The sequence below is a fragment of the Phocoena sinus genome, chromosome 5 (genome assembly GCF_008692025.1).
Source record: "Phocoena sinus isolate mPhoSin1 chromosome 5, mPhoSin1.pri, whole genome shotgun sequence".
In the NCBI taxonomy this organism is placed as follows: domain Eukaryota; kingdom Metazoa; phylum Chordata; class Mammalia; order Artiodactyla; family Phocoenidae; genus Phocoena; species Phocoena sinus.
Genome location: NC_045767.1, coordinates 87753230 through 87772695, shown reverse-complemented (window position 1 = coordinate 87772695; position 19466 = coordinate 87753230). Strand labels below are relative to the sequence as shown.

General features: G+C 38.0%; 1 pseudogene; it reads left to right on the top strand.

The window, feature by feature from the left end:
• The first annotated feature begins 1099 nt into the window (after window positions 1-1099).
• LOC116753976 lies at window positions 1100-19466 on the top strand (annotated as a pseudogene).

The window sequence follows — 19466 nt, the reverse complement described above, 5'->3', positions numbered from 1 at the left end:
TTAAAAGCTTATATCACGGGGCTTCCCTGGTGGCACAGTGGTTGGGGGTCCGCCTGCCGATGCAGGGGATGTGGGTTCGTGCCCCGGTCCAGGAAGATCCCACATGCCGCGGAGCGGCTGGGCCCGTGAGCCATGGCCGCTGAGCCTGTGCGTCCGGAGCCTGTGCTCCGCAACGGGAGAGGCCACGAGAGTGAGAGGCCTGTGTACCGCAAAAAAAGAAAAAAAAAAAAAAAAAGCTTATATCACTCACAGAATGAATGTTTACATAGAATCTGTATCCAAATCCTTTTCAAAGGAGATTCTCCTCTCATTTCAGGTCAATAGATTATTGATAGCATAAAAACAAATCTATCCCATGACATGCATCTTTCCCTTCCTACTTCTAATTTGATGGGAAGTCCTGGTAAGGTCATTTTAAAATATAACTTACCTGGACTACAAAGGCAGGATACAAAAGTTCAGAAGAAGGTACTTAGAGGATAAATACTTTCTAAGAGTAAGTATTGGGAAGTACTGAAGAAGTGAGAGAAATATAAGGAATGTTGCAAATGTTCAGAAAAGGAAATGATCATAATTCAGAGATAATATTCTTAAATAAAGGAAAGTAACCAAAGTTGATACTCAAAGGATACCCATGTTTGGATAAAAAGGAAAAAAGGGAAGGAATAACTATAGCCAAAAGAACAACAGCAAGCTAAATGAAATGGGGCTAATAAAACAGGTGTGAAAATATGGAGAAAGAAATGCTCAAATAAATCAGAATATCCTTGTGTTGACACGTGCTGCTTTCGTATCTGGAAACTCCCTACATACAAGGTAATTTCTTCTTAGTCTAGAGCCAGTAGCATTTACAGTGATACTGGGATTTATTTTTCACACATAGAGGCACAAGATCATATACGCTTTTCTTTATCTATTTGCTTTCCAAAGCTTCTGAACTGGAGATTAGCTTGCAGAGAAATTATGAAGGCGTGCTCTTGGAAACAAAATCTTTACCTCATAGTCATTGTGACCTTGCTATGTGCCAGTTATATTTTAACTACTTAATTGACTCCATCCTGGATATAAGTGAGAGCTACCTCTGCAGTAAAGAAAGTTTATGAAGAAGGTTTGGATTTTATCAAGATGTCTAAGACATGGGCTTCTCTTCTTGTCCTTTCATTTCAGCTGTGCATCTTGTGGAAAGGTGCTGCTGTGGCCAATGGAATATAATCACTGCATCAATTTAAAGACAATATGGGATGAACTTGCTCAGAGGGACCATGAAGTTACTGTGCTAGTATCTTCACCAACCTTGTGGGTCCCAATAAGCCATCTACCCTTAAATTTGAGGTCCACTCTACATCCTTCACTAAGAATGAGCTTGATTTGCTTTTTACAAAATGGATCAAGATATGGACATACGAGTTACCAAAGAATATATTATGGGCATATGATTCAAAGATGCAAAAAACATATTATGAATATTCTGATACTGTTCAAAAGCTCTGTGAGGATGCAGTTTTGAACAAAAAACTTGTGAAAAAACTGCAGAATACAGATTTGATGTTGTTTTTGGACATGCCATTTCTCCTTGTGCCGAGCTGCTGTCTGAACTACTTAACCTACCTTTGGTCTACAGTCTTTGACTTACCACTGACAATACAAATGAAAAACTCTGTGGAGGGCTCATATTACCTCCTTCCTATGTACCTGTTATCATATCAGAACTTAGTGACAAAAGGACATTTATGGAGATGGTAACAAATATGTTGTAGTAGCTATATTTTGACTTTGCATTTGAGACTTTTAACAAGAAGTAGTGGGATAAATTTTACAGTGAAGTATTAGGTAAGTCTAGTTTATTTAGTACGTTTTCCCTCTAGTAGATGGAAAGAAACCTTACTTCCTTTGTGTGGGTTAGAGTGCATATGTGTGTGTATATATATACATATAATTTAAAATAAAAAATAACTTGTATTTTCTTAGCTTTAGTGTCAAAATGGAAATAGAACGCTTCTCAGTCAAAATTTATCAACTATTCAAGAAAGCATGCAAAGTAATCTAGAACTGTGTGACACTGGAGATATCCCTCCATTTGACAATAATATTCCAATATGTGAATATTCTTGGGACTTGTTTATTTAGAAAGCTACATACTCACTGTGTTTTCGATAAACCATACTGTCTGTTATTTATTGCTGTAAAATCAACCATCCTAAAACTTAGCATTTAAAAGAGCAAACGTGAGAGAGCCTCCAGGAAGATGGCGGAAGAGTAAGACGCAGAGATCACCTTCCTCCCCACAGATACACCAGAAATACATCTACACTTGGAACAACTCCTACAGAACACCTACTGAACGCTGGCAGAAGACCTCAGACCTCCCAAAAGGCAAGAACCACCCCCCCACCACCACGTACCTGGGTAGGACAAAAGAAAAAAGAATAAACAGAGCCAAAAGAATAGGGACGGGACCTGCACCAGTGGGAGGGAGCCGTGAAGGAGGAAAGGTTTCCACACATTAGGAAGCCCCTTCGTGGGCGGAGAATGCGGGTGGTAGAGGGGGAAAGCTTCGCAGCCGTGGAGGAGAGCGCAGCAACAGGGGTGCAGAAAGGAAAGCGGAGAGATTCCCGCACAGAGGATCGGTGCCGACCAGCACTCACCAGCCCGGGAGGCTTGTCTGCTCACTCGCCGGGGCAGGCGGGGCTGGGAGTTGAGGCTCAGGCTTCAGTCTGATCTCCGGGAGAGGACTGGGGTTGGCGGCGTGAACACAGCCTGCAGGTGGTTAGTGCGCCACCGCTAGCCGGGAGGGAGTCCGGGGAAAAGTCTGGACCTGCCAAAGAGGCAAGAGACTTTTTCTTCCCTCTTTGTTTCCTGGTGCGCGAGGAGAGGGTATTAAGAGCACTGCTTAAACGAGCTCCAGAGACTGGCGCGATCCGCGGCTAAAGCGCGTACACCAGAGACAGTCATGAAACACTAAGGCTGCTGCTGCCGCCACCAAGAAGCCTGTGTGCGAGCACAGGTCACTATCCACACCCCACTTCCGGGGAGCCTGTGCAGCCAGCCACTGCCAGGGTCCCGGAATCCAGGGACAACTCTCCCTGGAGAACGCACGGCGCACCTCAGGCTGGTGCAACGTCACGCCGGCCTCTGCTGCCGCAAGCCCGCCCCGCACTCCGTGCCCCTCCCTCCCCCCGGCCTGAGTGAGCCAGAGCCCCGGAATCAGCGGCTCCTTTAACCCCGTCCTGTCTGAGCGAAGAACAGACGCCTTCCAGCGACCTACACGCAGAGGCAGGGCCAAGTCCAAAGCTGAGACCCTGGGAGCTGTGAAAACAAAGAGAAAGGGAAATCTCTCCCAGCAGCCTCAGAAGCAGCGGATTAAAGCTCCACAATCAACTTGATGTACTCTGCATCTGTGGAATACATGAATAGACAACGAATCATCCCAAATTGAGGAGGTGGACTTTGACAGCAAGATTTATGATTTTTTCCCCTTTTCCTCTTTTTGTGAGTATGTGTATGCTTCTGTGTGAGATTTTGTCTGTATACCTTTGCTTCCACCATTTGTCCTAGGGTTCTATCTGTCCGTGTTTTTTTTTTCTCTTTTTTTTGTTAATTTTTTTTCTTAATAATTTTTTTATTTTAATAACTTTATTATATTTTCTTACTTTATTTTATTTTACTTATCTTTATTTTATCTACTTTACTTTTATTTTACTTTATATTCTTTCTTTTTTTTTGCTTCCTTCCCCCTTCCTTCCTTCTCTCCTTCCTCCCTCCCTCCCTCCCTCCTTTCTTTCTTTCCTTCTTTCTTTCTTTCTTTCTTTCTTTCTTTCTTTCTTTCTTTCTCTCTACTTCTACTAATTCTTTCTTTCTACTTTTTCTCCCTTTTATTCTGAGCAATGTGGATGAAAGGCTCTTGGTGCTGCAGCCAGGAGTCAGTGCTCTGCCTCTGAGGTGGGAGAGCCAATTTCAGGACATTGATCCACAAGAGACCTCCCAGCTCCACATAATATAAAATGGCGAAAATCTCCCACAGATCTCCATCTCAACACCAGCAGCCAGGTTCACTCAACGACCAGCAAGCTACACTGCTGAACATCTTATGCCAAACAAATAGCAAGACAGGAACAAAACCCCACCCATTAGCAGAGGGGCTGCCTAAAATCATAATAAGTCCACAGACACCCCAAAACACACCACCAGATATGGACGTGCCCACTAGAAAGACAAGATCCAGCCTCATCCACCAGAACACAGGCACTAGTACCCTCCACCAGGAAGCCTACACAATCCACTAAAACAACCTTAGCCACTGGAGACAGACATCAAAAACAATGGGAACTACGGACCTGCAGCCTGCAAAAAGGAGACCCCAAACACAGTAAGATAAGCAAAATGAGAAGACAGAAAAACACACAGCAGATGAAGGAGCAAGATAAAAACCCACCAGACCTAACAAATGAAGAGGAAATAGGCAGTGTACCTGAAAAAGAATTCAGAATAAGGATAGTAAAGATGATCCAAAATCTTGGAAATAGAATAGACAAAATGCAAGAAACATTTAACAAGGACCTAGAAGAATTAAAGATGAAACAAACTATGATGAACAACGCAATAAATGAAATTAAAAGTACTCTAGATGGGATCAATAGCAGAATAACTGAGGCAGAAGAACAGATAAGTGACCTGGAAGATAAAATAGTGGAAATAATTACTGCAGAGCAGAATAAAGAAAAAAGAATGAAAAGAACTGAGGACAGTCTCAGAGACCTCTGGGACAACATTAAACGCACCAACATTCGAATTACAGGAGTTCCAGAAGAAGAAGAGGAAAAGAAAGGGACTGAGAAAATATTTGAAGAGATTATAGTTGAAAACTTCCCTAATATGGGAAAGGAAATAGTTAATCAAGTCCAGGAAGCACAGAGAGTCCCATACAAGATAAATACAAGGAGAAATACGCCAAGACACATATTAATCAAACTGTCAAAAATTAAATACAAAGAAAACATATTAAAAGCAGCAAGGGAAAAACAACAAATAACACACAAGGGAATCCCCATAAGGTTAACAGCTGATCTTTCAGCAGAAACTCTGCAAGCCAGAAGGGACTGGCAGGACATACTTAAAGTGATGAAGGAGAAAAACCTGCAACCAAGATTACTCTACACAGCAAGGATCTCATTCAGATTTGATGGAGAAATTAAAACCTTTACAGACAAGCAAAAGCTGAGAGAGATCAGCACCACCAAACCGTCTTTACAACAACTGCTAAAGGAACTTCTCTAGGCAAAAAACACAAGAGAAGGAAAAGACCTACAATAACGAACCCTAAACAATTAAGAAAATGGGAATAGGAACATACATATCGATAATTACCTTAAATGTAAATGGACTAAATGCTCCCACCAAAAGACACAGATTGGCTGAATGGATACACAAAAAAGACCCATATATTTGCTGTCTACAAGAGACCAACTTCAGACCTAGAAACACATATAGACTGAAAGTAAGGGGATGGAAAAAGATAGTTCATGCAAATAGAAACCAAAAGAAAGCTGGAGTAGCAATTCTCATTATCAGACAAAATGGACTTTAAAATAAAGAATATTAGAAGAGACAAAGAAGGACACTACATAATGATCAAGGGGTTGATTCAAGAAGATGATATAACAATTGTAAATATTTATGCACCCAACATAGGAGCACCTCAATACATAAGGCAAATACTAACAGCCATAAAAGGGGAAACTGACAGTAACACATACATAGTAGGGGAATTTAACACCCCACTCTCACCAATGGACAGATCATCCAAAATGAAAATAAATAAGGAAACACAAGCTTTAATGATATATTAAACAAGATGGACTTAATTGATATTTATAGGACATTCCATCCAAAAACAACAGAATACACATTTTTCTCAAGTGCTCACGGAACATTCTCCAGGATAGATCATATCTTGGGTCACAAATCAAGCCTTGGTAAATTTAAGAAAATTGAAATTGTATCAAGTATCTTTTCCGACCACAACACTATGAGAACTATATATCAATTACAGGAAAAGATCTGTAAAAAATACAAACACATGGAGGCTAAATAATACACTACTTAATAACGAAGTGATCACTGAAGAAATCAAAGAGGAAATTAAAAAATATCTAGAAACAAATGACAATGGAGACACGATGACCCAAAATCTATGGGATGCAGCAAAAGCAGTTCTAAGAGGGAAGTTTATAGCAATACAACGTACCTTAAAATACAGGAAACATCTCGAATAAACAACCTAACCTTGCACCTAAAGCAGTTAGAGAAAGAAGAACAAAAAATACCCAAAGTTAGCAGAAGGAAAGAAATCATAAACATCATATCAGAAATAAATGAAAAAGAAATGAAGGAAACAATAGCAAAGATCAATAAAATTAAAAGCTGGTTCTTTGAAAAAATAAAATTGATAAACCATTAGCCAAACTCATCAAGAAAAAAAGGGAGAAGACTCAAATCAATAGAATTAGAAATGAAAAAGGAGAAGTAACAACTGACACTGCAGAAATACAAAAGATCATGAGAGATTACTACAAGCAACTATATGCCAATAAAATGGACAACCTGGAAGAAATGGACAAATTCTTAGAAATGCACAACCTGCCAAGACTGAATCAGGAAGAAATAGAAAATATGAACAGACCAATCACAAGCACTGAAATTGCAACTGTGATTAAAAATCTTCCAACAAACAAAAGCCAAGGACCAGATGACTTCACAGGGGAATTATATCAAACATTTAAAGAATAGCTAACACCCATCCTTCTCAAACTCTTCCAAAATATAGCAGAGGGAGGAACACTCCCAAACTCATTCTACGAGGCCACCATCACCTTGATACCAAAACCAGACAAGGACATCACAAAGAAAGAAAACTACAGGCCAATATCACTGATGAACATAGATGCAAAAATCCTCAACAAAATACTAGCAAACAGAATCCAACAGCACATTAAAAGGATCATACACCATGATCAAGTGGGGTTTATTCCAGGAATGCAAGGATTCTTCAATATACGCAAATCAATAAATGTGATAAACCATATTAACAAATTGAAGGAGAAAAACCATATGATCATCTCAATAGATACAGAGAAAGTTTTCGACAAAATTCAACACTGATTTATGATAAAAACCCTGCAGAAAGTAGGCATAGAGGGAACTTTCCTCAACATAATAAAGGCCATATATGACAAACCCACAGCCAACATCATCCTCAATGGTGAAAACCTGAAAACATTTCGACTAATTTCAGGAACAAGACAAGGTTGCCCACTCTCACCACTCTTATTCAACATAGTTTTGGAAGTTTTAGCCACAGCAATCAGAGAAGAAAGGGAAATAAAAGGAATCCAAATCAGAAAAGAAGAAGTAAAGCTGTCACTGTTTGCAGATGACATGATACTATACATAGAGAATCCTAAAGATGCTACCAGAAAACTACTAGAGCTAATCAATGAATTTGGTAAAGTAGCAGGATACAAAATTAATGCACAGAAATCTCTGGCATTCCTATACACTAATGATGAAAAATCTGAAAGTGAAATCAAGAAAACACTCCCATTTACCTTTGCAGCAAAAAGAATAAAATATCTAGGAATAAACCTCCCGAAGGAGACAAAAGACTTGTATGCAGAAAATTATAAGACACTGATGAAAGAAATTAAAGATGATACAAATAGATGGAGAGATATACCATGTTCTTGGAATGGAAGAATCAACATTGTGAAAATGACTCTACTACCCAAAGCAATCTACAGATTCAATGCAATCCCTATCAAACTACCACTGGTATTTTTCACAGAACTAGAACAAAAAATTTCACAATTTCTATGGAAATGCAAAAGACTCTGAATAGCCAAAGCAATCTTGAGAACGAAAAAAGGAGCTGGAGGAATCAGGCTCCCTGACTTCAGACTATACAATAAAGCTACATAATCAAGACAGTATGGTACTGGCACAAAAACAGAAAGATAGGTCAATGGAACAGGATAGAAAGCCCAGAGATAAACCCACGCACATATGGTCACCTTATCTTTGATAAAGGAGGCAGGAATGTAGAGTGGAGAAAGGACAGCCTCTTCAATAAATGGTGCTGGGAAAACTGGACAGGTACATGTAAAAGTACGAGATTAGATGACTCCTTAACACCATACACAAAAAGAAGCTCTAAATGGATTAAAGACCTAAATGTAAGGCCATAAACTATCAAACTCTTAGAGGAAAACATAGGCAGAACCCTCTATGACATAAATCACAGCAAGATCCTTTTTTGCCCACCTCCTAGAGAGATGTAAATAAAAACAAAAGTAAACAAGTGGGACCTAATGAAGCTTCAAAGCTTTTGCACAGCAAATAAACCATAATCAAGACCAAAAGACAACCCTCAGAATGGGAGAAAATATTTGCAAATGAAGCAACTGACAGAGGATTAAACTCCAAAATTTATAAGCAGCTCATGCAGCTCAATAACAAATAAACAAACAACCCAATCCAAAAATGGACAGAATACCTAAATAGACATTTCTCCAAAGAAGATATACAGACTGCCAACAAACACATGAAAGAATGCTCAACATCATTAATCATTAGAGAAATGCAAATCAAAACTACAATGAGGTATCATCTCACACCAGTCAGAATGGCCATCATCAAAAAATCTAGAAACAATAAATGCTGGAGTGGGTGTGGCAAAAAGGGAACCCTCTTGCACTGTTGGTGGTAATGTAAATTGATACAGCTACTGTGGAGAACAGTATGGAGGTTCCTTAAAAAACTACAAATAGATCTACCATATTACCCAGCAATCCCACTACTGGGCGTATACCCTGAGAAGACCATAATTCAAAAAGAGTCATGTACCAAAATGTTGATTGCAGCTCTATTTACAATAGCCCGGAGATGGAAACAACCTAAGTGTCCATCATTGGATGAATGGATAAAGAAGAAGTGGCACATATATACAATGGAATATTACTCAGCCATAAAAAGAAATGAAATTGAGCTTTTTGTAATGAGGTGGAAAGAACTAGAGGCTGTCATACAGAGTGAAGTAAGTCAGAAAGAGGAAGACAAATACCGTATGCTAACACATATATATGGAATTTAAGAAAAAAAATGTCATGAAGAACCTAGGAGTAAGACAGGAATAAAGACACAGACCTACTAGAGAACGGACTTGAGGATATGGGGAGGGGGAAGGTTGAGCTGCGACAAAGCGAGAGAGAGGCATGGACATATATACACTACCAAAGGTAAGGTAGATAGCTAGTGGGAAGGAGCCGCATAGCACAGGGAGATCAGCTTGGTGCTTTGTGACCGCCTGGAGGGGTGAGATAGGGAGGGTGGGAGGGAGGGAGACGCAAGAGGGAAGAGATATGGGAACATATGTATATGTATAACTGATTCACTTTGTTATAAAGCAGAAACTAACACACCATTGTAAAATAATTATACTCCAATAAAGATGTAAAAATAATAAAAAATAAAATAAAATAAAAGAGCAAACGTATCATTTGCTCATGATCCTATGAATCAGCAACTTGGTCTGGGCTCAGGGAAATGTTTCTTCTTTGAGGCTTGTCTGGGCTTACTCATTAGCCTACGGTTAGTTATCAGCTTGGCTGCGGTGGATCAGTCCAAGAAAGTGTCACTCTCATGGCTGGGATTTGGCAGATTGGCAGGATACTATGATTTTCTCTTCCAAGTGACCTCTCCAACAGAAAAGCTTGGAATTTTTCACATGACAGAAGAATTCTAGAATAGTTTGTATGAAAGTTTTAGGCCTAGATTTGGAAGTCACACAATATCATTTCTGCCACCTTCTATTGGTAAAACAAGTCACAACACAAGCCCAAATTCAAAAGGTGAAGAAGTAGCCTCCACCTGTCAATAGGAGGAGTTTCAAAGACTACGTAGCCACTTTTAATATACTATAGTAAGAAACTTCATTAAATATATTTAAAAATCAAGTGAAAGTCAGTCATGATTAAATATAATTTTAAACCTGGGTGTAGTAAAAAAAATCTACTTCATGTACAAGAAAGTATGACACTTTGTGTAAACTTTATGTTTACTTGTCTTTAAAATTAAGCATTTCTAGGGTTTCCCTGGTGGCGCAGTGTTTTAGAGTCCGCCTGCCGATGCAGGGGACAGCGGTTCGTGCCCCGGTCCGGGAAGATCCCACATGCCCTGGAGCGGCTAGGCCCGTGAGCCATGGCCGCTGAGCCTGCGCATCCGGAGCCTGTGTTCTGCAACGGGAGTGGGCACAACAGTGAGAGGCCCACGTACCGGAAAGAAAAAAAAAAAATTAAACATTTTATGAACTTATACCTAAGTTCCTTTCAGCTTTCAGCATCAAAGTCTCTGATATCTCTCTTCTAGATTCAGTTCTTCTGTTAATTTAATATCTCTAACATCTCCATCATCTATCTATTAAGAAGGAAAATTACTTAGTGTGGATGAGTTGTCTCTGGGAATTATCTAGTATTACTCCTTCCCTCTCAATGGATTAAAAGTCATTTGCTAAGCAAACCTAAAACACTGGGAATTAATATTAGAATTATCAATGTCTGCTTTCTGATTCTATAACACTACAGTTTGAAAAACGAAGCAAAAGGCAAAGTTCCAGAATATTTTTCATATCTGGATGATTTCTAATCTTGATTCTGTGAGTACATTCATTCAACTATAAATATTTATTGAGCTTCTTCTTGTTTGAGGGGGGGTGAAGCACAGAAGGAAATTAGTAAATATTTATTGAGAATTTACACTTCTCCAGGAAATCTTTTACATCCTTTACATTTATTAACTCATGAAAGAGACATATAGAAATCCTGTTCATAGGCACTATTATTCTCGTCATTTTATAAATATGGAAACTTAAGTAAGATAACCTACTCAGGTTCTCTTGGGGAAGAAGTGATCTAGATGGGATTAAAACACAGCAGTCTGGCCCCTGAACCTAAGCACTTGTATATTGCATTAACTGAAAGAAAAGCATGAGACTGTAATTTCAAAACTCCATGTACGATTTGGAGAAACATTGTGCTAAGCACCAAGTGTGCTGCAATACAGAAGACCAAGAAGATTAGTTTTTCTTGATGTTGGTGGTCTTTATAACAAACACTCTCCATAGTCAGCATATACTGCTGAACTAACCAAACATTTTTGCCAGGAGAGATGCTCACTCACCACCATTTACTCATAGATACATATAAAGCATCTTTGTGTTTGGGAAGTATTGTAAAAATTTTGGAAACCTAAGAAAAGTATCCCTTCCAAATTGATCTTAACCATCCTTGACAGAAATTCATAATTACTCTCAATGCCTAAGAATATTTAAAAGGGTAATTTACAATTACAAAGGAAATAAATATCCGAGTTATATAAACATTAAACTTTGATTACATATATAGTATATGAGATTATAGGACGTAGTGGCTTGGAGAATAGAGCCAAGGTCAACATCTCAGGAACAAATTCTGCTAAAAATTAATCAAGAATCACAGATCATAGAAAATAAGCTCTTAGATGAGATTCCATTGCCAGGGCATGCAAGGCAATGTGAAGGAAAACAGAGCATCAAATGCCAAACAACCAAAGTAGAAAGCTGGTTGGTGAATGAAGTGGGAGGATGAGTAGGCCTATCTGGAATAAAAGACTAAACAAATAACCCAAAGACCAAAGTTTCTAAGATAAAAATTAATCAGGAAGCATAAGTAACAGAAAATAAGCTCCTAAATGAGATACCATAATAAGCACATGCACAGAAATGGGAAGGAAAACAGGGCACCAAATAACAATCAAAGTAGAATGCTGGGCTGTGAATGGGGAGGGTGCATTGGTCTGTGAGAATATGACTAAGCAAATAATCCAAAGCCACGAAATTGTAGGTAAAATCCAAAGCTTAGAGAAATTGTAGGTAAATAAGGGGACAGAGGTGAAAGCGATTGACACAAATAGACTTTTACAACCAAGACAGTGTTCCAGTCTGACTTTCCAGAAGTTTTTTGTCATTCCTTGAATAAGAAGCCATCACAGCATTGCTGATTTATTCTAGGAATAGAAACTAACAAAGGAGATCCTTTGACCAAGTTATAAACACTAAAGGAATATTTTTCAGCTTTGGGCAGGTGAGTCTCCTTTATCACTCATTCCCACTTGTTCATAATATTTATTTTTAGCTTTTCCAGTATTTATAATTTTTCTGGAGACCAGAGACAAGTTTAGATATGGGAAAACACTTCACAGTCTAAATCATGTGATACTTCCTTAGCCTCCTATCCTTTCTAGGCAGTTATCAAGCAGCCTTCCCTTTATATTAGATTGTAGTAATTGATACAGTCAGAATGTTTCAAATTTCCTAGGACAGAAAAAATAAATGACATAGAGATGGAAGTGAAAGACATCATTTCATTTAGTGCACCTCATTCTTCATGCCATTTCTTGATCACAGATGGTCCAAGAATTTAGTCCCACAATAAGCTTTCTCCTTTAAAACATACAAGAAAGTGTGAGACTTTAAGTTATGCAAGGGAAGGCTATTCATTCTTAGTGATATATGCATCATAAGGGAAGCTTCTTAAACCACTGAGGTTTCTCTTCTTGCCTTTCTCTATACTCCTAGAGGAAATTCAATTTCCTATGAGTAACCTGTTTATTCTCTGGTGGCTAGCTAAGTGACACTGGAGACCAGATTGAAATAAGTGTGAACAGTGCAAATTCATCATGCTGCAGGTCCTTGTTTAATGTGGAAAATCATTAATAATCTTTAGAAAACAATCTCTATGGGGGTGAGATCAAGTTGGTGAAATAGGAAGGCCCTGAACTTACCTCCTCCCATGGACACACCAAAATACAACTATTCAGAAAGCAACTATCTTTGAGAACAACTTGAAGACTAGCATAAAAGATTTCCCACAACTAAAGATATAAAGAAGGAGCCACAACTAGACAAGTAGGAGGAGCAGAGATGCAGTCTAACAAGGACCCACACCCTGGGGTTGGCCACCCACAAACAGGAGGAATATCACAACCACAGACGTTCTCCTCCAGGAGAAAGGGGTCTGAGCCCCCACTTCAGGCTCCCCATTTTGGTAAGACAGGCCCCCAGAATGTCTGGCTTTGCAAACCAGACGGGCTTACATTCGAGAGAACAGGAGACCCTGTAAACAGAGATTCTATTCTCAAAGTGTGCACACAAAATCTCACACAGTCTGAGTCCCAGTGAAGAGGCAGTAGTTAAAAAGGCAACTGGGTGAGACCCACTTGCTGATCTTGGCGAGTCTCCTGGAGAGGCATTGTGCAGCTGGGACTCCACCTAGGGATGGAGACTCTGGTGGCAGCCATTTTGGGGATCTTGTTCTACCATGCTAACACTGGCAAACACCATTTTGGAAGCCTCTCTCTAACCTATTAGCACCAGGGGCTTGCCTGCCAGTAGGTCCATGGCAGTCACACAATGCTGGGTCATCCTTGGAAGACGGGGATGCTCAGTTAGTTAAAAAAAAACAAAAGTTTAAAATGTTAGAGCATTAAGTAAAAATGCACAAATATCATCAATGTGATACAAGCACAATGCTATGCAGGAAAATGACCATTTAGAATGTAATATTCATCACATACTTAAATAATTACAGAGAGATATTGACTTAGAATTAAAATCTGTTAGTTACCTTGAACATGTAATACATAAAACAAGATTAATCTTTAACAATTATTTGAACCTGGGTTCAAAGGTGCAGAGGGGAGAAGTTATTGTAAGCTATGTAAGTCTCTCACTTAACATGTATTTTTTTCCTTCTCTTTTTTCTGTATATACGTTTGTTTAAATTATAAAACACTGGCATTCTTTGTTCATCTTGACCAACACAGACTTGAAGCTTTATTGCTATATCTTCTAAGAAAAAATGGATACAAATTTACATATATTCATTTTCCTATTTTCTTTTTCAGGAAGACTCACTACATTGTGTGAATTGATGGGGGAAACTGATATTTGACTGATAAGTAGCTATTGGGACTTTGAGTTTCTCCACTCACTCTTACCAAATTTTGAATTTGTTGGAAGACTCCACAGCAAACCTGCCAAACCACTGCCTAAGGTAAACTGGTGTCTTGAATAGTTTTCTATTCCCAGTCCAAATACTGTCTTATGGAAAAGAAACGGACAATATATAAAATTTCTTCACACCATGCCCTCACCTATTATGTGTTTCAGGTTTTATTATCACTGAACATTCTGAGCTACATAACAGTCGTGAAAAGTAAGAGAGAAATGCAAGATTGTGTGGATATAGCCACTATAAAAAAGTCTTCCAACACAAAAGAAATTATATTTTTTTTCAACAAATGTGTATTCTTTGTCTGCTAGATACCAGATTCTACACTCCGAAATGAAGAAGGAGGGGTGAACGAGATAGACACAGTTGTAGTCCTTAGGGATATTATAGACTGGTCAGCCAGAAAAACTATAAATGTTAAATAGTTATTTACAATCAAGTACAAATCACAAAATGCATAAAACTGAGGTAATGTGGGAGCTTATCTCTTGTATTTTATTAAAATAAATTGCAATGAGGTATTTAAAAGAATTAAATTCTGATAATGTGATATTAAAAGTGGAAATATGTGAGAGTATTCAAAGGTTATGGAATCTGGTGCTTTAATATATGGTACTATGATAGCTAGGAAATATACAAAAGCCAAATCCTGCCTGTAGTGCCTTTCCTATAAAATATGGATGCACAAGAAAAAAAAGAAAAATGAGGGAGGGGGTTTACTTACCTATCTCATTGGAGTGGTGTGAGAATAAAATGGTCTAATACAGTAATTCTTCATTATATACAGATTCTGTATTTTCAAATTTTCCTACTCACTAAAATTTATTTGTAACCCCAGAATCAATATTTGTAGTACTTCATGGTCATTCATAGCTATATACAGAGCAGCAAAAAAGTTACTCACTGGACGTGCATGTTCCCAGTTAAGCATTGAACAAGGCAATCCTCTGCCTTTTTGTTGCCGCTCTCCTACTGTAAATAAGTGTCCATTTCAGGTCTAATTAATGCCACATTTTTGCATTTGAGTGCTTTTTGTTGGTGATGTCGCTGTTTGGAATGGCCCCCCAAGGAGAGTGCTGACATGTTTTCTATTGTTCTGGAAAAGAAGAAGGCTGTGATGTGCCTTAGGAAGAAAATATGTTTGCCAGATAATCTTCATTCCATTCCATGAGTTATAGCACTGTTGGCTATGAGTTCAGTATTGATGAATCAACAATATATGTTAAACAAGGTGTCTTAAAACAGAAACACACATAAAACCAGCTTATGTATTGAGCAGTTGACAAAAATGTTGCGACAAGAAGCTTGGGTGAAACCAGGAGCAGTGATTCATTACTCACAAATGACATGTTTGTGGCAACTTTATAGAACACAATTACTAAGAATAAAAAGAATCGACTGGATACATAAAGCTCATACACAGTGCCAAGGACATAGTGCTTGATAAATATTAGCTATTGTGACAAATTTCTTAGTGCCCCTTTTGACAAAAGGAATTTGTCTCAGAAACCAAAGTAAGAAGAAGAAAATGTTAAAATTGTATTTGAAGCTTTAAGCAGTCTCACTAGTATCTAGACTGGAGGGATTCCTTCTGATATATGCACTTGTGTATGTGTCATACTGGCAAACTCATGATATTTTTTCCCAAAAATTTGTTCTCATCATATTTGAGATCAAAGAACTTCACAGCACAAAATAGAACAGAAATTATTGTATCCTGATAATACAATTCATGGAAATAAGCCTCTCTCAGGAATTGGTTGTAGTGGTGCATTAAAAATCATCCAGTAATGCATAAAGATATAGCTCTATTTCAATCATGTAAACTGCCTGACCTCACTAGCTAGGCTTGGAAACAAATAAAGTAAAGTAGATATCAGAGAGGAAGTGCCTAGTTTAGTATTAACCTGCACAATAGGCTACAAATTTTAAAATGTAAATGAAAGTTTTCCATAACGTTATGTCACGAGCCCCAATTAGTTCATAGATAGCCTGATCAGATGTTTTACCCAATAAATCACACTCTCGTGGAGTAAAATCCACCCAAAATAAACAATTTACAGGCAAAATCTGTCACATTCATTATAAGTCATAGCATTAATTCCCTTAAAATATCTGGGCCATGATCAGAAGTAAAATTAAATTTATACTCAAAATTTAAACATCCCATATAAAAATAATGATAATATTTGATATTGTAATTTCATTAGGTTTTGAATGAAAATAGAGAGAAATAAACTACAGGAAGTTTTGAAAAGCTATTTCCTTAAGAGAGATGAAATTAATATAGCATGCCCAGTGTTATCAGAGCATGAGGTAGAAAGAAAAAGGAAATAATATTTTAAGATAAGGAAAATTGCTTTCATCAGTCTTTTTCTCTTTCAGTCAATTAATGTAATATCACCAGAAGTTTAATAGATCAGAATCTTAACTGAGGATTAAATTTAGGGAACCTGTCAATATTGGGAATTTGAAACACCAATAAATAAATAATAAATTGTGATTAACAAATTCAGAGTCATTTATTTATATATAGATGATTTAACAAGAGCACTTTCGTTCTTTTACCAAAGCAATTATATGTAACCTCATAATCAGGTTATATTATCATATGTAGCCTTTATAATCAGGAAAGCCTGTACACCAAAAGAGACATCCTGAAAACTGCCAAGAAGAAAAGTAGACCAATTCAGTAACAAATACACTGGACATAGAATGACATAAAATCTCAAGAAGCCGAGCTACAGACAGATTCTCTGTTAGGAATTCAGGTCCTTTTAAATATTTGTCTTCTGTCAACTCCTCCAAACAACACCAAAAAAAATCCAAACAAACAAAAAATACCTTGTTGATCAAGCAAGGCTAGGTTTATTTGACTTATTATAGGAAACAAGAACAGCACTTTGACAGAGTTTTATTACTTTTCAGCAGAGGAAAGTCAGGGGAATATAATTCTAAGGTGTTGGGGCGTGGTTGGTGATATCGAGGAAGAATTTGTAAAGTAAGGAACAGTTTGGGACTGGGCAAAGTTCAAGGCATAACTTTGGATTGTTGGACACAGTGAGGTCAGGTCTTGAATTTTGTCTGGGTGAGCAAGCCACGTGTTTTAATAAGCACACTATTTTACTTGGTCACAATCCTGTCATCCTGGGACAAATTACTAAGTCATTGTTGCTGGAACTTAGCATTATTTAACACATAACTAGAAAAAAAATTCCTGGTCCTGCTATTGTTTGAGACATGGAATAAAAATTACACTGTTTTCAAAACTCACTTAAGAAAATTAAACCTGTGCTGTCACAACGTAAAATGTTCTTCACTGGAAACTTTCACTTTACTGCTGTCTCTTGTTGATAAGTAATAAATAAATCACCATACTTGCCTAGTAGTCAATGATTATACATTGATTAAAGAAAATAGATTTCATATTACACATCTTTTTCCAAGGGGGTTTAAGGTTTGGCATGTTAGAAGATGAGGCATTCTAACAATACTTCTTTCTTTAGAAATATACATATTCATTTCCTTCAAACAAACTAAAACAAGAATAAATGAAACAAACAAACAAAACTCTCTCTTTCTCTCTTTGCTGATGCCCCTTTGTAGTACTGCAAATTATTTCTTTTCAGGAAATCAAAAAGTTGTCCAAAGCTCTGGAGAAGATGGCATTGTATTATTTAGTTTGGGCTCAATGGTCCAAAACCTTCCAGAAGGAAAAGCTAACATGATTGTATTGGCCCCTGCCCAGATTCCACAGAAGGTATGATACATTGCCTTTGTGCTGAACAACTACTTGAATGACTCTCTTTAATGTCTATGGAGTGGGTCCATTAAAATAGTTTTTGCAAGGGGGAGAGAATTTCATAACACAATTAGATCAAAATGAACTGGTATATCTGTTTTTCTTTTGAAGTCAAATTTTTAAATAGTGCAAGGGGGACTCATGTGCTTAAATATTCCAATTCAAGTTTTACTTTGTTCTCAGAGACACTTCTGTATTAGAGGTTATGTGTGAGGTTTCAGTGCTATTAAATTAATAGTAAGAACACAAGAATGTCCAAATCTAACTCCACAAATGATGATTTTTCCCAGAGGAGTTCCTGGGGGACTGTGGAAGTTCTGAGCAGCAGAGAGACATTGTGTTACAGTTCAGTTAGTAGCTGCACTCGATATTCAATATTCAAAATAGAATTTTGAAAAAGGCTGAGTTGAAGCATAAAGATTCAAATCCTTCTTCCTGTTCCTGCTCTCTCTTTTCCCAAGATGAAAAGAGCATATATCTTTTTTCTTTCTTTCTTTCTTTTTAAAACATCTTTATTGGAGTATAATCGCTTTACAATAGTGTGTTAGTTTCTGCTTTATAACAAAGTGAATCAGTTATACATATGCATATGTCCCCATATCTCTTCCCTCTTGCGTCTCCCTCCCTCCCACCCTCCCTATCCCACACCTCTAGGTGGTCACAAAGCACCAAGCTGATCTCCCTGTGCTATGCGGCTGCTTCCCACTAGCTATCTATTTTACGTTTGGTAGTATATATATGTCCATGCCACTCTCACTTTGTCCCAGCTTACCCTTCCCCCTCCCCGTATCCTCAAGTCCATTCTCTAGTAGGTCTGTGTCTTAAAACCAGTCGTTGAGTAAAAGACCAAGAGAGACCCCTGGGAGCCATGCTTTGTTTCCTGTTAAAGCAGAGAAGGGTGACAGGAAGAGGCATAGGCTCTGAATTTAAGGTCTCTTAGTCCTGCCCATTAACAATTTGGCCTAATCAACATACGGTTCTGACCAATTGGATTAACAGCTACTTTCTCAGAGGTGGGGAGGAAGAGGCGAGGCAAAAACTGGAAAGCATGGGAGTAGTCAGGGTTAGCACAGAGAAAATTACAGAAGTGCTCCCTGGTAAATCCTATAGTTATTCTTATGACAGTATAAATCCATCTGAGCTCTCTCACTAGTGGTGAACTACTTTCCACCTTCAGGCATGATCTAAACTGCCCCAAAACAACCCAAACAATTTTTATCTTCTACAGCCTGGAATCAGGCTGACTGCCTTGACAAGTAATAGACAGCCACCTACCTTAAAAAAAAAATTGCCCCAGTAACCTAGGATTCCTTGGGATTTCATCCCATTGAGAAGTGAGAATTTCAGTAACCATGAATTCTTTGGGCTGGATATAGCATATTCGATACCTTCTAAATTAGTGTTTTCCGTTGTATAAAATGCAGTTAGATCTCCTGAAAGCATAAACTGCTACTTTGCCTATTTTAGCATATAATGGTCAGTGAAAATTAATGTGGCATTGTCTTTTTTAAAATTTTATCACTTGTATTATTCTTCAGTTCCTAGCTTTATATAAAAACGTGTAA